The sequence below is a fragment of the Phyllostomus hastatus genome, unplaced genomic scaffold, assembly GCF_019186645.2.
Source record: "Phyllostomus hastatus isolate PE091 unplaced genomic scaffold, TTU_PhHast_1.1 phas_scaffold_93, whole genome shotgun sequence".
Lineage (NCBI taxonomy): Eukaryota > Metazoa > Chordata > Mammalia > Chiroptera > Phyllostomidae > Phyllostomus > Phyllostomus hastatus.
The window spans coordinates 40,467,695-40,491,040 of record NW_025334042.1 but is presented as its reverse complement, the minus strand read 5'-3'; the positions used below and the strand labels follow the sequence as shown (position 1 = coordinate 40,491,040).

General features: G+C 39.9%; 1 pseudogene; it reads right to left on the bottom strand.

Moving 5' to 3' along the window:
• Positions 1-11,033: 11,033 nt before the first annotated feature.
• Positions 11,034-11,183, bottom strand: LOC123813170 (annotated as a pseudogene).
• Positions 11,184-23,346: the final 12,163 nt, after the last annotated feature.

Genomic DNA, 23,346 nt, shown 5'->3' with positions numbered 1-23,346 from the left:
AAAATATGTGACAGCCTGCCCAACTCCCTAATGAATATCAGATCATCTTTCTTTTTTAAAATAATATTTTATTGATTATGCTATTACAGTTGTCTCAATTTTTCCCCTTTGCTGCCCTCCACCTGATAACCCCCATTCCCTCTGGCAATCCCCCACTTAGTTCATGTCCATGGGTCATGCATATAAATCCTTTGGCCACTCCATTTCCTATACTGTTTTCAACATCTCCCTGTCTATTCTGTGCCTTCCAATTTGTAACTTTTTTTTTTAAACTAATTTTTTTTAAGATTTTATTTATTTATTTTTAGGGAGGGAGGGGGAGAGAGAGAGAAAGAGACATCAATGTGCGGTTGCTGGGGGTTATGGCCTGCAACCCAGGAATGTACCCTGGCTGGGAATCGAACCTGGGACACTTTGGTTCCCAGCCCGCGCTCAATCCACTGAGCTATGCCAGCCAGGGCTCCAACTTGTAACTCTTAATCCCTGCACCTTCCCCTCATTTCCCTTCTTCCTCCTCCCAGCTGATAACCCTCCAAATGATCTTCACATCTATGACTCTGTTTCTGTTCTGCATGTTTGCCTAGTTTTTTAGATTCAGTTGTTGGTAGTTGTGAATTTATTGCCATTTTAATGTTCATAGTTTTGATCTTCTTTTTCTTACATAGGTCCCTTTAACATTTTATGTAATGATAGCTTGGTGATGATGAACTCCTTTAGCTATACCTTTTCAAGGAAGCACTTTTTCTACCTTTCCACTCTAAATGAAAGCTTTGCTGGATAGAGTAATCTTGGATATAGATCCTTGCCCTTAATGACTTCTTGCCAGCTCCTTCTTGCCTGTAAGGTCTCTTTTGAGAAATCAGCTGACAGTCTTATGGGAACTCCTTTGTAGGTACTATCTGCTTTACTCTTGCTGCTGTTGATATTCTCTCTTTATCTCAGTCTGTGGCATTTTAATTAGGATGTGTCTTGGTGTGGTCCTCTTTGTGTCCGTCTTGTTTGGGACCCTCTGTGCTTTCTGGACTTGTATGTCTATTTCCTTCACCAAATCAGGAAAGTCTTCTTTCATTATTTTTTCAAATAGGTTTTCAATTTCTTGCTCTTGCTCTTCTCCTTCCGACACCCCTATGATTCAAATGTTGGTACCTTTGAAATTGTCCTAGAGGCTCCGCAGCCTATTCTCATTTTTTTTGGATTCTTTTTCCTTCTTGCTATTCTGATTAAATGCTTTTTTCCATCCTTGTGTTCTAAATCATTGATTTGATTCTCAGCTTCATCCACTCTGCTATTGATTCCTTATACATTTTTCTTTATATCACTTAGCGTTACCTTCATTTCTGCCTGGTTTATTTTTTATCATATTGAAATACCCAGTGATTTCCTTGAGCATCCTGATAACCAGTGTTTGAACTCTGCATTTGATAGATTGCTTAGCTCCATTTTGTTTTGTTCTTTTTCTAGAGTTTTGATCTGTTCTTTCATTTGGGCCATATTTCTTTGTCTCCTCATTTTGGCAACCTTTCTGTGTTTGTTTCTATGTATTAGGTAGAGCTGCTTTGACTTCCCATCTTAGTGGCATAGCCTATTATTAGAAAAGCACAGCAGTAAGATAGATGGGGCAGAGCCTTAGGTAATGGGCAGGGTGGGGTAACCCTTGTGAAGCAGGTTGATGGAGTCTCTGGTATCATGTAGCTGTTCTGTGGCTCAGTGTGGAGGAGGGCTCAGAAAGGGGACAATGCTGCTACTTGGCATCTGAAGTTTTGTCCTGGAGGAAGCTGTCTCCTGGCATTCTCCCTGATGCCAGACACTTCAATTTCTCCCCGTATGACATTGGTGCCCTTTCAGATGCAGCCCCAGTGCTGAAGCCCAGAAGGAGTGAGTCTGTAAATCCTAAGTTTGTTGTGGACCCTTTAAGAGGAGACTTCTGGGAATTTGCTAGTTTCTTCTGCTGCCCCAGCCTCCACTGGTTTTTATAGCCAAAAGTTTTGGGAACTTAATTTTCCTGGCACTAGAACTCTGGGCTGGGTGGTTCGGTGTGGGGCTTGGATCTTGCACTCCTGAGGTATTCTTCCTGATTTTTATCCACCACACATTGGTGTGGGACCACCTGTTTTATGTCTCTGCATTTCCACCCCTCCTACCTGTCTGGATGAATGTGACTTCTTTAATTCCTTGGTTGTCAGACTTCCATACAGCTAGATTTTCTGATGATTCTGGGTGGTATTTGTTTTGTAATCCAGTTGCAATTTTTGCTGTGGTTATGCAAAGAGTCAGGCTGTGTTTACCTGTACCTCCATCTTGACCAGAAGTCATATAGATCATATTTCTTAAAGAAGAGCTGTTTAACAATCTCAATGGGAGCTGCAGAAGCTTCTTGGATGGTGGTGAGGTCTGTCATCACTCTGCAAATTACAAATGCTGTTGAACCTTCTGTAGCTTGGGAAAAGGGGAGTCTTTCAAAGGAGAGATAATTTGTATTATGGGAGGAAACACCAGGTTTCAAATACCATGTGAGTCTCTGGCATTCATGGGCAGCTGATATATGAACAGAGCCAAAAGATCTCCAAGAGAGAAACCTTCACTTGTTTAAGTTAGGGACTCTGCTGTCAGGATTATACTACTAGAGAATAGGAGAGTTCTGAGGCACCTCCTGCAAGCCTCAGGGCCCATCGTTAGTGCTGTGAAATGGGTCCTTGGAGGAAGAACATGGAGGAGACAGCGCCAAGCAGGCTTTTTCTCGGGCGTCTGCTGGCAGACAGTAGGGGCACTGTCCATAGTAAAATGAGTTTCATCTTAGGATGATCACTGATACGGAAGAGTAGGCTTATTTACCATACTGACATTGAGGAAGTATGTGACTTTAGGTAATTTTTATCTTCTTCTAACATTTGCTAATTTTTCTTCTAATAAAATGGATTTGTGATTAATACTTGCCACTGTGGTCAATGTTGAGAAAAATGACATCCTATTAGGGCCACTCAATGATAAAATTTTTTCATGATTTCTAAGTGGGCTTCCTCAGGCAAATAAAATATGCAGCCTCCTTAAAGTAAAATCACTTTGACCTCTTCGACAAGCTAGCCACTCTGTTTCTTGATTTTTTTTTTGTATGTGTAGCACTGACATTTTTCTAGTCTTTGAAGTCCAGAATTCTCTTTGTACCCTTAAAGTGTAAAATGGCAAAACTGCCATCCAAAGAATTCAACCTATGGACGTCCCCACTGCATTTAAAATTTAGGGCTCTCAGATTAATCCAGCTTTATTTAAGCCAGACCAAATAGGTATTGAAAATCTTAATGAAAGGAAGCTTGGTGTTATTGGCTTATTTCCCACCTTATTGAGTTTCTGTCACAGTTGCCTGAACAATGTGTGAGGGCTGAATTTACTTTCTTTCTGGTGGACAGGAAGCAAAGAATTGTACATAGAAATAGGAAGACCTTACAGCTAAACAGATGTATGCAGAAAATTGGAATGTTGAATGGGAAATCGAAATAATTATGTGGAAATGCTGTTTAGACACTGTAAGAGGTTTGAGTCCTCCAATAAACTTACTTAAAATTATAAACATTTCAAAAAACAGGCTGAAGAAAAGGTGATTTCGCAACCATGGTATTCTGCAGGAGAAGAGGAAGCCAGCCAAGAACTCCCAGACCTGGTTTGCATTTAAAAAAGTCACACCCCCATTTCACCTGAAAGATGGTTAAGTGAGTGGTCTCTGAAGCCAGGCTACTTGGATTCCAACCTTAAAGTGACCACTTCCTACCTGTGTGAGCTTGCACAGGTTGCAGAATATTTTTACAAAATGGGTATGCTGATGGTAATCTACTACATAGGTTTGTTGTGGGGATGAAATGAGTAAATATATGTGAAATGCTTAGAGGAATGTCTGGAACATAGTAAATGCTCAGTAAATGATAGAAATTATAATTTCTGAGTAATTTAATTTCTTGAGTGCTGTTTTCTCGGTTGTATGAGAATGCATTTTCCTGCACTTCTTGCTATGGATAGTGATAGGATTCCATGCCTGAAGGAATTTTCTTTCTAGGAGGAGAAGTATATACTCAAATACCAAAGGCCCAAGACCAAATAAATGACAAGCAGCATTCAGTTTGGGTCTGAGAGGGTAACGTAAGGCTTATGGGCAAAGCTGTTATGCTTCTAAAAGTAGTGGCAGCCAGACTTGGGAATATTAAAAAGTGGCAACATCTAGAAAACAACATTGGAAACACAATACGTATTCCAAACTTGATTGTTGCCAAATAATGGGACAGAGCAGAGGGACTCCTTCTGCCATTAGTACCGTTATTCTTTTATGAACGAAGGGAAATACTTGAAGATAAAAAGTTATCTCAGCCCCAAAACACTGCTTTAAATCCATATATTTGCTTTTCTGGAATCTTACTCCATTGTCATTCCCCTTACCTCCCCTGTCTTAGGTATAAAATTCATCATGAACCAGGCACTTTACATGCCAATGTTTGGGCAGTACTGCCTTTGAAGATGAGAGGATTTCAGTAGCTAGACATTTAGATGGAAAGAGTATAAAAGGATTTTAGTAAAGGAATATGTATGGAAAGGCACAGGGCTAGAACACTAGCTGCTTCATTAGGCAAATCCCAAATCCTAATGGCATATGACAAAGTATATTTATTTCTCACATAATGTCTGATACAGTTCAAGCAATCCCCCTTCCTCTTGTAACTATGCCATTTGGAACATGTCTCTCTCCTCTAAGAAGACTGACACGGGAGGAGAAAAAGAGAGGAGGCATTTGGCTCTCAACTGCCTTGATCGAGAAGCGATACATTTTATGAGCAGGACCAGTCACTTGGTCCTTCCTGCAAGGGGGCCTGGGGGCTGCAGATGTTCCCATGTATGTGGAGAAGAGCCTGAATGTCACTATGAGGCCATAGCAGCAGGAAACACTGCTCCGAGTTTGGCATTACGTGCAGCCATGGATGGGAGTAAAGAGCAGTAACAGCTGGAAAAATCTACTGCGATGAATTGAGGAAGAATAGGAATTCTGGGCTTCGTTAGGAATACATTAAAGTTTTTGAGCAGGGACTAATAGCTGACCCTTCTTAAAGAAAATAAGTTACTGTAGAAAATAATAGTTGTGAGAAGAAAAAATGACGTAAGTGAGGGTAGTGATTCTGAAGTTAAATTTGAAAGGCAGTCTAGAAGTAGAATTGATAGAAATTCTTGGCAACTGCTTAGACATAGGGGAGCAAAGAAAACTCAGAAGAGAAAGGCATTGAATATAATTCTAAGGCTTCTTGTCTTGGAGATTCAGTGGATGATATCAAATGAAACAGAACATTTTATAAAGAGCAGGCTTTGTGGACCTGCATGCTGGCTGTGCCAAGTAACTCACTGCTGGGCTTGCTGAGTTTTAGGACGCAATGGAACATCTGGGTGGTGACATCCCAGAGACAAACATTTCAGTTTGCGGAGAAGGTAGATTTGAGGGAAGATTGCAGTAGTCAGGGAATGAGTGAAATCATTAAGCTGTAAGAGAATGTGGTGGAGAGGGTGGTGGTGGTAAGAGAAGGTATGTTTTGACCCTTCTGTTAGTGGGGGACGGCAGGGAGAGAGAAAATGTAGAAACTTTAGAAGCCAGAGGAGTGGTAAGAGACCCAGGGAGAACCGTGGGGGCCTCCTGATCCATCTTTACATGGCTAGAGTAAGAACCCAAACATGTGCTGACAGGTAGCATTTGCAATCTGTGACCTTAAACCTCAAGGAAACCTGTGGAACTCCTCAGAAGCCCTATTGTGTTCTCCCCAATGAATCTACCTTCCCATTCCAAGGAGTATTATTTTACACTTTCACCTCTATCATTAAACCTTCAGCGCTCCCTACCCCTTCCTTCTTGGATGATCATTTTGTTGCTTATTTCACTGAGAAAATGGAAACAATCTGAAAGCTACCTCATCTCCCAGCACCACATGTGTGTACCGTCCAACCTCTGTCTCTCTGCTGTGCTCATAGTCGGCGCTTGTCTCTGAGGCCCTTCCCTCCACTGTGCAATGCCTTTCCTCCTCGCTTGGTTCTGCTCCTGCAATTATTTTTCGTGTCTCTCCTGCATCATCATTTCCATTTCTCTCCTGGATCATCACTATCAGCGTGTAAGCGTGCTGAAATATCTTCCATCTGTAAAAGCTCTTCCTAGAACCCCGTCTTCCTCTACTTTCTGCCTCATGTCTGTCTTCCTCTTTATAGCAAACTCAGCGGGATTTCTCCACTCAATGTCCTTTGCATAGTAGTCTCTCTTTCAGTCCATTCAGTCCTTTCCCACATTCTGCTGAAAGTGAGCTTGTCGCCATCAGCAGTGACTTTCGTCTCGCTAAATCCAGTGGTCAGTTATTGATACTCATTTGCTTGAACTCTCAGAAGCTTTGGACAAAGTTGGTCACGTCCTCCTTGTTGAAATAACTTCCGGAACACCTAACTGCTGTGGTTTTCTTTCTAGTTGGAATGCCACAGACTTCAGTTTCTGAATCTTTATCCACACTTACTCCTTCTGTTATCTTATTCAGCTAATTAGTTAGAAAAACTACATATATACATCCAAGTTTTCTCCACTTCTGACCTTTCCATTGAGCTTTAGGTTTGCGTATCCATTTGCCTATTTAATTTGTGTGACAGAATGAGTAATAGAAAGTAAAACCCATCTGCCCAGAACAAAATTGTTGGCCCCTCCTGGCCACCAATTCCTACCCCTTCCTAGCCCTACCAGCAAACAAATCCTTCCTCAGTTTTCTGCTCTCCCATGTCCTCTGCCCCCGCCACTGGTTTCGGCCACAGCCTACTGACTGGGGTCTCTGCTTCTGCTATTGCTTCCTCTCACCCCAAACAGAGTGACTCCTTTAAAACTGAAATTAGACTGTATTCCTCTTCCATTCAAAACCGTTATGATAGAACCTGGCACCTTTTCCGTGGCCTACCGGGCCCGGTAAGGCCCCTCTTTCTGGTTCCCACCTGCTTTGCTCACCTGTTTCTATTCCCATTCCAGCTTTCTAGTTTCTTCCTTTCCATCAAACAAGCCCAGGACGTCTGAGTATGATGGCCTTTGCCTTCCTTGCTCCCAGATATTTGAGTAACTCACTCTCTTGCTTTCTTCCTCAGGTCTGTGCTCAGATATCACCTCTGAGAGAAACCTTGCATGACAGTCCTGTCTAAAATGACCATTCCTTATGCCTTTTCTAATTCCTTTACCCTATTTTTCCTTATAGTCCTTATCACTACTTAAATTTATATTGTAACTTATTTGTTTACTTTTTATTGGGGTATGATTGATATGTAAGTTTATATTAATTTCAGGTATACAACATAAAGATTTGATATTTGCATATATCATGAAATAATCACCACAATAAGTCTAGTTAATATTTGTCACCATACATGATAACAAAATTCTCTCTTGTTTACTTAAAAAAAGTTATTTATTTATTTTTAGACAGAAGGGAAGGGAGGGAGACGGGGAAGGAGAGAAACATCGATTGAGAGATAAACATCAACATCAATCGGTTGCCTCTCATATGTGCCCTGACCGGGGACCGAATCCACAACCCAGGCACGTGCCCTGACCCATAGTTGAAGCAGCAACCTTTCACTTTGCAAGTTGATGCCCAACCAATTGAGCCACATTCATCAGGGCTTGTTTACTTTTTAATTGTCTATCTTCTACACTAAAATATATGATCAATGAGGGCAGAATAAGCAAATGCAAATGATCTGTTTTATTTATCCCTGTATCCTACTCTCTACTGCACTACTACTTGATAATATTCCTGCCTAGTACTGTCTACTACCATACTGCAAGCTAATGCTCCACTGTCCACTGCCAGTGGGACAGTGGAACACTATATAGGAAGGAACACTATAAAGGAACACTATATATAGTGTTCCTTTTATAGGAACACTATAAATTTGTATTGAATGAATAAGTGAATGAACAAACTCATTTTATTCAGAATCTTGCAAGTAATGGTTAATGGGTGGTGGTGACTGTAACCCACATATACACTGTCTTTGGCATAGATGGCAGCACTGGAAATGTTTTGATTCCTGGCCTCTCCGTTTTCTACATCTTCACCTGGAGTGACTCTTTCCTCTCCGCTCCACTTCTCCAACTCCTGACCACTCTCTCAGGTAATTCAATCTTAAAATTCTGTCTGATTGTGAGAATTCTATAGACTTGAGGAGAAGGCAGTCAAGTATTAGAGATCATGCTGCCATCTAAAGGACAGAAATGGTAGAAGTCTTTTTATTAGCAAAAGGGAGAGAGAGAAGACTGGAAGATTCCTTAGCAGTGGGCAGGTGAAACTGACTTGGCTTCCTCAAAAAACCTCTCATTCCCTTTGTTGAACTAAGGAAATGAAGATTTTTGGGTCATCTGTGCAAATGTCTGCAAAAAAAAATTAATGTCAGAAAGTCCCATTTGGGTTTACCTTTTACTCCCCTCTTAATTTTTTAAAGTGTCTAAATGTGTGTGTGTTTAGGTGTATTTGTGTATAGCCAGCGGGGAAGGTGGACTGTTTCTTCTTAGGGAAAGTATCCAAAGATGTTAACAATGGTGTCCTTCGGTGATGGAAATGTGGTATTTTTTCTTTTTTAATTTCTCTGAAGTGTCTTTATAGTATACTATTACTTAAATGATTTTTTTAAAAAATGATCTAATTTTGCCCTGGCTGGTGTAGCTCAGTGGATTGAGCACAGGCTGTGAACCAAAGGGTTGCTGGTTCAATCCCCAGTCTAGGACACATGCCTGGGTTGCGGGCCAGGTCCCCTGTGGGGGCCACATGAGAGGCAACCACACACTGATGTTTCTCTCCCTCTCTTTCTCCCTCCCTTCCTTTCTTTCTCTAAAAAAATAAATAAAATCTAAATTTTTTTTAAATGATCTAATTTTAAACGTTGAACGGGGAATGAGCAAGCTTAATCTGGAAAGTCATACCTTGAGAAGAGCAAATTGAAAGAAATCTTAGATCAAGTCAAAATTAATTATGTTGAAGGAATAATATATTTTGTGTTTTCTTTCTTTGAAGAGGCCTATTTTCTAGGCTTCAGTTGACAAAAATGCAAAAGCTTAAATTTGGAGAAAAACTACTAAATGATTAAAAGTGTCCATTGGGATGTATAGACAAAATTCCAGACAATAGTGGGATAGTTCAATAATTTCTGAGTTTTACAGGTAGAAGGCCTGAGGGAGATAATGTGAAGGCCTGTTGGGGAGGAGCAGCCCCAGGGGCTGGCAGAACTGCACTGGGGGGGGGGCGAACGGGAGAGTTTGGAGAAGAACCACACACATGCTAAAGGCCAGGAAGGCCTCCAACAGCACGTGGTCACCTGCAGGGATCACAGTGGACATGAAGTGATTGTTGGCCTTGTTTGTACCACCTGAAAACATTAGCGGCTCCTCTAGACTAGCAAAACCATTTGAACTAGAACAAAAGATGTTTTTAAACTATCTCATAATTGGGTAGATCTTCAAAGAAACTTTGAGATCCATGGTCATTGGAGTTCTTTTAAGAGGTCACAAGAGCAACCATTAGGAAGAATCCTGGCTGGGATGTGTGTTCAGTACAAGAGAGAAAACTGATGTCCAGTATGTGCTTAAGAAATGCGGGGAATTCTAGTGCGAGAGCAGCAGACATTGTGAGCTGAGGTTGGGATTAAGGGCCTTTAATGTTACCCGTAGAACACTGGGGATTGACTGGGAAGGAAGGCTAGAGAAAGGCTTCTTCTTGCCAGAGAAGCCAGATTTTTGGAGTTCTTTCTGCATTATAGGTCTTGGTGTGTTATGTTCTGCAAATGAGACTTGTGGAATAATAATAATAGCCTTTGTTACTATGTGTCAGGAACTACGCTAAGTGCTTTGCCAATATTGTCTCAGTTAAGATGAAGTAAGGGCTATTAATATAATATTAAAACAGCCCCTGTTGGGAAAATTTCCCCGAGGTGTTACTGGAATCGACCTCCACAGGAGGATGGGGTGAGAGGTCACAGAAAGAGGCTGATAACTCCAGAATCACACAAAAAGCTTAAGGGAATTTACAGACAGAAATAGAGTCTTGGACGGCAGCAAGACAGTAGATCTCTGTATCCAAGAGGTGATGGGGCTTGATAAAAAGTAGGCTCACAGTTCTTCCTATGGAAAATAATACAATGATTAATGCATAATAATACAAGATAAACTTTGTATTTTGTGTACTCACAACTGTAAACCTATTTTTGCCCCACCCTGGGAACAGTCTCCGGAAACACAGGTGGCTTATAGCCCCGTGTTAATGGACAGCTGTGTATTCCAAAGCAGTCAACAACTTAATGCACCTGCTTCTCTGTGTAAGGACACTCCTATCAGGAGATTCTAACCTGCCCATCCCCAGGTCACTGAGAGCAACTTGCTGCTTAAGATGGTATTGGTCATGTCAAACACTAGAAATCATTTTGCCTAATACCCCCAAGGCAAGGAATTTTATTTAAGTAATTGTCCTAAATTCACATAGCTTGTATGTGTGTATGATAAGTCTGACCGACTTCATAATTTTAGCAGCTACATTCTGTGGCCCCAGGGCTTGTCTCCAAACAGTTTTGCCAGCATGACCCCTCAAGGAGTATTGATGACCAACACTTAGTAAGTTTACATACTTTTATGTTGACATCTAATTTTTCAACATATATTAAAATTTTTATAAAAGATATGTTTTTTTTTAAAGATTTGTTTATTTTTAGAGGAGAAGGGAAGGAGATAGACAGAGAGAGAAATATCAATGTGCGGTTGCTGGGGGTTATGGCCTGCAACCCAGGAATATACCCTGGCTGGGAATCAAACCTGGGACACTTTGGTTCCCAGTCTGCGCTCAATCCACTTAGCTACGCCAGCCAGGGCACAAAAGATATGTTTAAAAATACTTTAAAAATTTTTGATGCTTATGATGTTAAACATTTTACTTCTTAAAATTGTGTTTTCATTCCACATCTTTATAGAATTTTATCCTAATGTAACATACTTTTGCACTCAGTCATTCACTATGATGACTACTTTTCTGTCAATTTGGTGAGGCTGTAATACCCACTTAATCAATTACACACTAATGCAGGTGTTGGTGTGAAGGTTTTTATAGATGTGGTTAACATCTTTTTTTCACTTGATCTTAGCCAAAAGGCCGAGAAGTGATGGTTAACATCTTTTTTAAAGGAGATTGCCCTCGATAATGTTGTCATTCATTCAGTCAGTTGAGGCCCTAAGGGCAGTAATGGAAGTTTCCTGAAGATCAAATTCTCCCTCAAGACTGCAACATCGCACATACCTGAGTTTCTAGCCTCCTAGGCTGCCCTACAGATTTCAAACTGGCTGGCCCTCATAAGAACTTAGCCAGTTTCTTAAAATAAATCTATCTCCTATTGGTCCTTTTTCTCTTGAGAACCCTGACTGATATATTCACCCTAATACATTTAACTGTATTAGCAACAAAAATATGTGAATTTAAGTTAAAAATTACCTTTATTTTTCTGTGACATTAAGGTTATGTTAAAATATTTCTTTGGTATTGAATTATCACTATGATTATTAATAGTCTGCTGTCACTCAAAATGGTGGAGATATATGAAAACATGATACTTATTTTTTAAAAGTAAAAATATACAGGGAATGCATCTCCTAATTATATCCATTGAGAAATATATACATAAAACTACTTATGGGGTCTTGATTAAAGGATTTATCAAATTGCCTCTTTGCCTTGGACCAATGCCAAGGTTCGAGATGGGTGAGAGGTAGATCTTTCATTTTTGGAAGAAAAGTGATTACAAAGAGGAGAGTGTGTTATCAGTCATACTGCTTATAGGAAGGATGTGAACATTGATTTTTAAAGACTACCTGTGACTTTGCATCCTAAAATCTTTGCACACTGCTGGGGCAACTATGCCTGTCTTGGAGGACTGCTGCTTATTTGTCTGGGTTTCAAAATTGTCTGGGTGGCTGATCTGTTTGGACTTAATAAATTTGGCAAACTTCTGGTCTTTGCTTGTGTCCTGCCTTCTGTTAACTTAGTCCCATTGCTTCATTGTGATCTTTAGATTCAAGGTCCACTCTGGGTCTGACTATCTTTCTGATGTCTTTCAAGTCTCCTGTCCCGGCAGTTTCCTGGGTTGCCTAGTGTTTCAACTGAGAGCCCGATTTTCCTATACACGTCCCAGATAGGCACAACTGCTTGTGATCACCTCATTGTTGCTGGATCTGTGCTGGGAGCAGTGGCTTCAGTCTACCCGTTAGCCATCTTACCTTCTGTGACTTTATCACGAGGTATCAATTGAGTTAGAAAATGCTTTGTGGTCCTTCTTGGAAATCTGGCCCCTTTGTCTGTTTCAGTCTATTCCCATTTATCTTACTTTATTCTTCTTTACTTTTTAGCCTTTTTTAGCATGTTAGGCTTAATTGCTGTTTATATTTCCGTTCTAGGTTTTAATTCACCCAATTCCATGAGTTTCTAAATACTAGTGAAGATCAACCCATAGAAAATATTTACCAAATTTTACCAAAATCTCGAAACTTACCAAATGTTAGAGATTGAAGGAACATTATAAATTATAATTTCTGTGTGTATGTGTGTGTGTCCATGTGAAATAGATTTTGGGGTTGTGTAGAAGCCATTTAAGCATGGGGAGGAGTCTGAAACTATGAGAGAAAAGTTTGAGGCTATTCTGGTCCCTTTAGGGTATTCCTTAGGACATTCCTTTAGGCTATTCTGATCCCTGTGAGGTAGTACATTACATATGTGCTTCCTTCATTCTTTCTATCTGGCTAATGAGTGCTACTAATCCTGGCAGTTGAAGTGGGAAGAAGGGAAGAGAGATGGAAAAAGGGGCAAGAAGGTTGTTGCTTGACATCTACTTTTGCAGAAGGGGGTTTGCCAGTATTCAGAATGAACTGCTGCTCTCCTGGGATGCTTTCTTTTGTTTTGTGGGCACCCATTTTCCCTCATGGTTGGCGGTTTCTCATCTGTAGTTCTCTTGTTCCAGTTGAACACATGCTTGCTCATGTTATCAGAAGTTGCAGTCTGGCAGTCTACCTCTGGCTTCAGTTTGCTGAATGTCATGAACCTCTCCAGGTACCATATTGAATGAGGTTCAAGACCTCATTCAGTCCCTGTGCTCATGAAGTCCACATAGTGCCACTGCTGGCCCATGTTGTGCTCTTGTGTTTTTAGAAAAAAGTGCACATTCATTAAGATACTTTGTTTCAACTCTTTGGGAAATTGTAGTCATGATACTAGTCTTGTTAGAATAAGAGACCCCACTGCCATGTGCCCTGACACTAACTTAAGATGGATAGAATTCATCTTCATTGGAAAATTAAAATGTGCAGTCCAGCCAAGGTGGAGGCATAAGTAGATATGCTTCACTTCCTCACAAAACCAAAAGAGGGAAACCAACAATTTGAAAACAAAAAACAACCAGAACTGCCAGAAAACTGAACTGCATAGAAGTCTGACAACCAAGCAGTTAAAGAAGAAGCATTCATCCAGACTGGTAGGAGGGGTGGAGCCAGGGAGCCAGGGTGGAGACAAGGAGCCAGGACAGAGAGGACACACAGCAAGGTGGTGGCTGGCGGGCCAAGATATCCCACATTTGTGTGCAGATAAGCAGGGAGGAACAACTGGAGAGTGAAACAGATCGCCACAACCCAGGGTTCCAGCGTGGGCAAAATAAAGCCTCAGAACCTCTGGCTGTGAAAAACCTATGGGAATTGTGGTGGCACGAGAAACTGCCAGTCTCTTGAAAGTGAGGTAAGAGCTAAGCAAACAACATTGTTCTCTCTCTGACCCCACCCCCACATACAGCACCACAATGCAGCAAAGTGGGTTGCCCCACCCTAGCACATACCTAAGGCTCCACCCCTTACCATTAACGGGCACACCAAGACAAAAGAATATGGTACAAATGAAGGAACAAATCAAAACTCCAGAAAAAGAACTAAGCAACAAGGAGATAGCCAACCTATCAGATGCAAAGTTCAAAACACTGGTAATCAGGATGTTCACAGTAATGGTTGAGTGTGGTCACAAAATAGAGGAAAAAGTGAAGGCTGTGCAAAGTGAAATAAAAAAATGTACAGGGAACCAACAGTGATGAGAAAGAAACTGGGACTCATCAACAACTTGAAATAGAAGGAAGTAATAAACATCCAAGTGGAACAGGATGAAGAAACAAAAATTTTAAAAAATGAGAGTCTTAGGAACCTCTGAGACAACATTAAACATTCCCACCTCTGAATCATAGGAGGGCGAGAAGGAGAAGAGAAAGAGCAAATAATTGAAAACTTATTTGAAAAAATAATGAAGGAAAACTTCCCCAATCTGGCAAAGGAAATAGACATGTAAATCCACGAATCTCTGAGAGTCCCAAAGAAGTTCGATCCAAGGAGAAACACACTAAGGCAGATAATAATTAGATTACCCAAGATTAAAGATAAGGAGAGAATCAAAGCAGCAAGAGAAAAGGAGACAGTTACTTACAAAGGACTTCCCATAAGACTGTCAGCTGATTTCTCAAAAGAGACAATAAAGGATAGGCAATAAAGGACTGGAAAGAAATATTCCAAAGTCATGAAAAGCAAAGACCTTCATCCAAGATTACTCTATCCAACAAAGCTATTCAGAAGGGGAGGGTGGATAAAATGTTTCCCAGATAATGTCTAGTTAAAGGAGTTCATCATCACCAAGCCTTTATTATATGAAATGTTAAATGGACTTATCTAAGAAAAAGGTCAAAACTATGAACAGTAAAATGACAACAAACTCACAACTATCAACAACTGAACCTAAAAAACAAAAACCAAAAACTAAGCAAACAATTAGAACAGGAACAGAATCACAGAAATGGACATCACATGGAGGGTTATCAGTGGGGAGGGACAGGGGGACAATAGGAGGAAAGGTACAGGGAATAAGAAGCATAAATGGTAGGTTCAAAATAGACAGGGGGAAGTTAAGAATAGTATGGGAAATGGAGACACCAAAGAACTTATATGTATGATCCATGGACATGAACTAAAGGGTGGTGGAAATGCTGGAGGGAATGGGGGTACTGGGCAGAGGGGGATAAAGCAGGGAAAAAATTGGGACAACTCTAATAGCATAATCAATAAAATATACTTAAAAAAGAAAATTAAAACTTACTAATGAGTATTCCTGATGGTGTTGGTGTAGGAACAACAGGGTAAATTTCTTCAGAACAATTTATTAGGCAGAAGTATCATGACAAGCTTAATTTTTGTCCCTTCTGGAAGACACAAAGGATCCTGTGAAGGAGATATCCCTTAGGGCATTTTAAGAGATGGGTTAAAGCTGCAAATAGCAAGATTTAAAGTTAAGTCTGGAGAATTTCCTGACATGGAAAATTCTTTAGCAACTGAGATGAAATGTTAAAGGGCCCTCCCTCCAGCACTGGCCATCAAACCAACTTTGCGGGGTTACAGTATGTAAACTGCTTTGTTTTCTGTAAGGGTTCATTCATCTCTGCAAGTTGATGGTGGCTGATTAAATCTTAGTTCCTGATTAAACTAGGAAACTTCTGCTAAAAAGATCTAGAAAGATCTAGTTATAATTTCAGTTTCCACGGTACATGGAATTACCTAGCTTTTTCAACTCATGTAAACCCGTGTAGCCTTGTGATTCTGTCAGGGGTCATTTAAAAACAAAATAAAACAAACAGCAGTATGAAAGAAAATATGTAATTTAAAGCAATTAAAAATCTTTATTCAGTTTTATGCAAATATATAAGGGTAGCAGGTTGTGATAGATATTGAGGGATAATTGTTCGAGTTTCTCAGATTTCTGCCTGTCTTATGAAGGAAAGTACTGAGTGCCTTTTGTTATAGAATATCTTCTTCAGGATGCTTGTGTGGCTAACAGCCTGGCAAGATAGGGATTGTCTCCCTCTGGAGCAAGGAACAGGTTTTCTTTTAGTTTTGTGAGGCAGGCAGAATAATGGCCCCTCTACAGATATCTAGATTCCAGGAATCTTTGAATATGTTACTTTAAAGGGTAAATGGGAATTCATGCAGATGAAATTAAGAATGCTAATCAGCTAAAGGACCTTAAAATAAGGAGGTTATCCTGGATTATGTAGGCAGGCCCACTGAATCACCAAGATCCTTTAAAGTGGAAGACAGAGGTGGAAAAGGTGATCAGAGTGCATTATGTGACAAGGATGCAGCTTGATCATGATAGTTTTGAGACTGGAAGAAAGGGGCCATGAATCCAGGAATTCTAGTGGCCCCTAGAAGCAGAAAAAGTGAAGGAAATGGATTCTCCTGTAGAAGGAAGTTCTTGATTTTGGTCCATTTGGCTTCTGACCTCCAGAACTGCAAGATAAATCACTAAATTTATTGTAATTTGTTTCAGCAGCAATAGGGAACTAATAATATTCCCTGGCAGATAAGGATAGTGTTTCTCTCTGGAGCAAAAGGTAAGCATGCTTATATACAGGATAATAAGGATAATGTCTCTTTCCAGGGACAAGGCAGGCATGCTTATTTCCCATTGTAAAATATTCAGGTTTCCCAAATTCAAGTTTTCTCTGCTGGAATACTACCCACTGTGGATGTAGCTTTCACCTGGCTTTCTTTGCATTGCCCTGTAGGTACTGGTGCTTGGAGGAGCTGGTTCGAATGCTGATACTCTGGCTACTGCTACTGCTGTGAGCAATAACTTGTGCTTTTTCTTTGACTCAGGAATCTTACATCTGGCAGCATCTATAAAACTCTAGCAGGCTACCTTGTTAGTTTACAAGTAGGCTTTTCACAGTGTGTTCATTGTCAATGGACTTTTGCAAAATTTTGTTAAAAATTTTCTAGACCAGGGTTCAGCAACTCGGAAATATTATCTTCAAGATACTCTTTACTTTCTGTTCATACTTTACGGATGAAGTGTCATAATGTCTCTCTCTGCCTTTATAAAGAGCAGAGATCAGTTAGCAACAGAATGGAAATTAAAAAGTAAAAAACAAACCTGGTTGTTTACCACAGGTAGTTTGAGAAGCATTTCTGTCTTCTGACAATTTACTACTGTGACAGCAACTAAAAGTTCCTTATCTTTTTTCTCATCTACAGAATTTCTTTATTGCTACTCTTCTCTGTTTCCCTTCTCTTTCTGCATGTCCTGCTGCACAAAGAGGAAAATCTTTGGGAATTAGTCTTTCAATTATTTTCTCATGGGAAGCATTCCCACTCTGAATTTTTGGTGAATTAGATTTCCTTCTTGGTTATACCATGAAGCTTCCTGGCTTCTACAGCTGCTTATTTTTATCCTAAACTTTGTGGAAAAGTCATGACAATGTTTCAGAAGTCTTCAAGACCAAGGGTTTTGTTTCATGGTCATGAAAACTGAGACCCCTTATGGCCAGACAGGTTATTGCCTTGTTTAATTTCTTTCTGACCTAACTTGATAGAGTGTTTTGGGAGAAATTGTCTTAGCCACTGTCATTTCCCTTTTCCCCCACATAAGGCTCAGTTGTTAGTTTGGTTAGACAGCATTGCTTCCCTCCACATTTCCAGAAATAAGATAGTGATGTTGAAATGACTGCATTGACAGGCTGACTATAGCTGGAGACGCTGACCTGTGAAAGAGTTGGAAAGAAACGTTCAACTCTGCTTCTAATTAAGTAACTTAAAATAGATTTATTAAAGGCCTACTATATGCAAGGCACCTTAGATCCTGGAATGATGCTGGAAGGCTGGGAGATGGAGCTTCTGGAGGAGAGGTGAAGAGAACCTTATTTGGGAAAAAGGTGAGAGATATATTCCAGGGTCTGAAATTCTGAAGAAGTCTGGGGATTCTGGGGAGAGGGGATTTTGTGAGGTTCATCATTGGATTAAACATTTCTTCTTCTTAACAGGTGTACTAAGAAAAGCTACCAACATTCCCTTTCTCTTCCATTTCTTCCTCTTTGAGGGAAATAATTTGAAAATCTTCCTGCTCCTGCAGTTGGAAGTCACAAATAAGTAATATGGGCCAGAGCTTTGTCCATTCAGCAGTGGGCCCACTGAACTGTTGACGCTTCTTCCGTGTTATATGTCCAAAACATGTGCTCCTTCTGTTCCGAGGATGACAAAATGACCAGCTCCTTTAAGAGATTTGGAAGGGGTTATGGATTACCAGGTTGGTTAATGGGTGGTCTTAACATATTCTATGACAAATGCACTATGCATAGAACATTCAAGTTTTAAGAAAAGGCAATTGGGGTATGCAGAATTTTTGTTACTAATAGACTCTTTTCTTGATTGGAAAAACATAAGCAAAGGGTTTTATACATTTTGGTAAAGTTCTTTAAACTATGTCATTCAATTCTGACCACTACAAAAGAAAGAAAAAGCTTTCATATGTAGCAAAGATACATTCAAACATCAGGACACCAGCCATTGCCAACTGGTACCTGTGCAGCCTTTGAATGTGAGGATAGTATACATAACATCAAAAGATGCTGCAAAACAAATTGAGTCCTGAACAGATAAATTAATGTCTCTTCTATTAGTTGCAGGGAATGGCTATTACCAAAAAATATCCTGTAATGTGCTTACATCCTGAAGCTGCCTTTCAAACTGAATTTATGTATAGGCTAGAGACCACATATAATTCATTGACTGATAAAATTCTAGGTGAGGACAAATACGATATCTACTATTTTTATGAGAAATAAAACTACATTTGGATTTAGGAGCAGTTTATATTTGTTGGTTGATATTTAGGTAGGTTAAGGTGATTAACACATATTTTAAAAATATTCCTTTAGTACGCAAAATAGAACAATGCTTACAGTCTAATTATATGAAGACATTATGCTATAGAATAAACATGTGTTGTGAATCATATATGCATTCTTGGTATTGGTCTGGCTATTTGCCTAATAAGCCACACACTACCATTCACCTGGCAACTGTTCGTAGAATTGGAGGAATGATGTTTGGAAAGAGAGAAACTTTTTGGGAGTATACCTTATATGCCTATAAAGTATTGGAAAAATTCAGTGATGGAATAAAGAAATTTGGAAAAAATAGTTTTCACAGAAGAGCAAGATAAGAAAGCAAAGAACAGAGTAGAAAGAATTAAGGGATAAGTAAAAATGTTGCATATTCTTGCATAGGAAAGATTTTTCAATGACTCCCAAGGCCCAAAATACGAATTATGACTTCTCAAGTTCCTTTGTGGTACTTTTCTAGGAAATAATTAAATTCATTTAATATTCTTGTCTTTGAACAATGTTAATTTATTCCTACTTTGACCTTACGGGTTGTAACAGAATTTATGGTTTATTCATTTGCATTGATGTTGTAGATTGTGTAAAAAAACCCTTTAAATGAGTTAATATATATGAGGCATTTAGAAGGGAGTCTGGTATATATTTGTAGTACATCAGTGTTTGTTACTGTTTTTTCAAAAAAGGAAAAATGTCTCATGAGAAGTCTAAAAGTATTTGAGCTGTTTATGGTTAATCTTTGGAATGCCTTTTGGTCAGGCTTTCTGCAGCTCAGCACATTACACTGAGTGCACTGAGCTCGTTTCCCACATGGCTACATGGCATTTTTTACTTTTCAGGATGACTTTTGAGGCTGTCTTTGTCTGATGGTTTATGTCAAAATCTCTCTTTTCTAGTACCTTGAGCTTTGCAGAGCAACTGGACTTGTTTTGAAGTAACCAACCATTAGATGTCGTTTTTTTCTCATCGATTTTGGTGCAGGAAATATGCCTGGGATTTGAGCTTTTAGTTTTCTTCTTCTTCTTCTTTTTTTTAAATGCCTATAATTCAGTTTTAGATTAGTAGATAGAGACACACTATTCAACTCAATGGAATGATTAAACTTTGTGTCTGTTTCAAGCGGCCTGACTTAGTGTCCTAGCTGACTAAATTTGGAAATGCAGTTTTTCTTTTTTTCTTTCTTGCTGAAGTTAGCAAAGCACTGTTTTTACACCAGATACTTTGGCCTGGATATACCTTTATTGAGGTCAAAGTTCATGGGTTTTAATCTGTTGATTATTGGGTGAAAAATCTGTTCTTAAGATACCTATTTAGAGTTGCTTCTCCAGAAAACCTCCGTGATTCCCATCTTTCCACCAAAGTTGCTTAGAAAAAGCCCTGTGTCTACCTCTGTTTTAGCCTTTATAACAATATATTGAAATTGTTTACTTATCAATATTTTTTAGCCACATTGAACCTTAGGTGTCTTGGGAATGTGCACTGTATTTCTTTTCACTCATATTACATGCCCAATTGTAGTAAGAGGTCATTGAGTAGACATGGCTGTTGGTTGACCCTTGAGGTAGGTCTGGGAAGTCTGTTGCAGTGCATGTACTGACTGCCTGTAAAACTGGCAATTGGCATAATTGAAGGTGCAACCAGGTAAGATATTGGAAGGGCAAGGAAGGAGAACACACTTGGATGTGTGGGAGCTGCAGGAGGAGAGAGTCACTGAAGTGTGTGATATGTAGGTCTCCCATCTGCCAAGCAAAGTTCATTAAGTGGCAAGAGTTTCTTGCTTTCAGCTCACAAACAGAAAGATGGCAGCGACAGCTCAGTTGTCATTACTAGAAGAGACCACTCTTTCTTGACACTATTCCTCTGATTAAAAGGAGTAACAAGTTAGCTCTGGTTGATGTGGCTCAGTGGATTGAATGCTGGCCTGTGAACTAAAGTGTCATCAGTTTGATTCCCAGTCAGGACATGTGCCTGGGTTGTGGACCAGGTCCCCAGTAATGGACATGTGAGAAGCAGCCACACATTGATATTTCTCTCCTTCTCTTTCTCCCTCCTTTCCCCTCAGTCTAAAAATAAATAAATAAAATCCTTGGGAAAAAAAAGTATAGAATTCAGGCCAAGATGGAGGCATAGGTAGGCACACAGTGCCTCCTGGCACAACCAAAAGAAGGACAACAACAAATTTAAAAACAAAAGGAACCAGAAATGCCAGAAAATTGAACTTTATGGAAGTCTGACAACCACAGAGTTAAAGAAGAAACATTCTTCCAGACTGGTAGGAGGGGTGGAGAAGGGAAGCTGGGTGGAGAGGACTCGTGGCCAGGCAGCAACTGGCAGACTGAGCAAGGTGGTGGCTTGTGGACTGGGCAGTCCCACATTTGTGAGCAGGTAAACCGGGAGGAACAACTAGGGAGTGAGACAGACCATACAACGCAGGGTTCCAGAGCAGGGAAATAAAACTTCAAAACCTCTGACTGAAAAAACCTGTGAGCGTTGAGGCAACAGGAGAAACTCCCAGCCTCACAGGAGAGTTCGTTGGAGAGACCCACCGGGTCCTAGAATGTACACAAACCCACCCACCTGGGAATCAGCACCAGAAAGGACCAATTGGATTGTAGGTAGCAGCAGAAGTGGCTGAAAGCTGACAGAGAGCTGAGCAAGTGGCGTTGTTCCCTCTTAGACCCCTCCCTCACACACAGCGCCACAATGCAGCAACATAGGTTGCCCCACCCTGGTGAATACCTAAGGTTGCACTGCTTACTACTTCACAGGCACGCTGTGAAAAGAAATATGACCCAAATGAAAGAACAGCTCAAAGCTCCAGAGAAAGTACAACTAAGAGATGAAGAGATAGCCAGCCTATCAGATACACAGATCAAGATACTGGTAGTCAGGGTGCTCACAGAATTGGTTGAGTATGGTTGCAAAATAGAGGAAAAAGTGAAGGCTATGGCAAGTGAAATAAAGAAAAATGTACAGGGAACCAACAGTGATGGGAAGGAAACCAGGGCTCATATCAGTGGTTTGGACCAGAAGGAAGAAAAAAAACAGTCAACAAGAATAGAATGAAGAAACAAGAATTTGAAAAAATGAGGAGAGGATTAGGAACCTCCAGGACAACTTTAAATGTTCCAACATCTGAATCATAGGGGAGCCAGAAGGAGAAGGGGAAGAGCAAGAAATTCAAAACTTATTTGAAAAAATAATGAAGAACTTCCCTAATCTGGCAAAAGAAATAAACCTCCAGGAAGTCCAGGAAGCTCAGAGTCCCAAAGAAGTTGGACCCAAGGAGGAACACGCCAAGACACATCATAATTACATTACCCAACATTAAAAATAAGGGGAGAATCTTAAAAGCAGCAAGAGAAAAGGGAACAGTTACCTACAAAGGAGTTCCCATTAAGACTATCAGCTGAATCCTCAAAAGAAACCTTGCAGGCAAGATGGGGCTGCAAAGAAGTATTCAAAGTCATGAAAGGCAAGAACTTATATCCAAGATGACTTTATCCATAAAAACTTTCATTTACAATGGAAGGGCAGAAAAAGTACTTCCCAGATAAGGTCAAGTTAAAGGAATTTATCATCACCAAGCTCTTATTATAAGAAATGTTAAAGGGACTCATCTAAGAAAAAGATAAAAACTATGAACAGTAAAATGACAACAACTATCTACAATCTAACCTGAAAAAAACCAAAAACTAAGCAAACAACTAGAACAGGATCAGAATCACAGAAATGGACATCACAGGGAAGGTTATCAGTGGGGAGGGGGAGAGGGAGAAAAAAGTACAGGAATTAAGTAGCATAAATTAGGTAGAAAATAGACAGGGGGAGGTTAAGAATAGTATAAGAAATGTAGAAGCCTAGGAACTTTTATGTATGACCCATGGACATGAACTAAAGGGGGGGGGACGTGGGTGGGAAGCAGTGTGCAGGGTGGAAGGGAATAAAGGGAGGGATATGAGACAACTGTCATAGCATAATCAATAAAATACATTTAAAAATATCAACTCAGATGCTAGAATGATTACAATTCAAATATATAACATGAAAACTTTCTACAAAAATTACATGTAAAAATATTAGAAGTGAAGATATTTTAGCTAGGTTCCAGGTGAAATTTGTATATGAAAAGAAACAAGTGTGTGGAGATATTTTTCATAATGTGTAAGTATAAATGAAAGCTCAATTACAGATATTAAAATACTACACTATCAAGAAATGCAGATTTGCCCTGGCTGGTGTGGCTCAGTGGATTGAGTGCTGGCCTGCGAACCAAAGGCTGCTGGTTCGATTTCCAGTCAGGGCACATGCCTAGGTTTCAGGTGAGGTCCCCAGTAGGGGGGTTGTGAGAGTCAACCATACATTGATGTTTCTCTCCCTTTCTTTCTCCCTCCCTTCCCCCTGTCTAAAAAAATAAAATCTTAAAAAAAAATGCAGATTCTAAGAAGAGAAAAGTAGGGAGAATAAAAATAAGCATGAAAAAACCTCCAATGGCATTTATTTGAGAAAAATATCCATCTTATTGTATGAGAGAGAAGCATTTAGTAATTGAATCATTTTTATATATTAATTTATAAATTTATA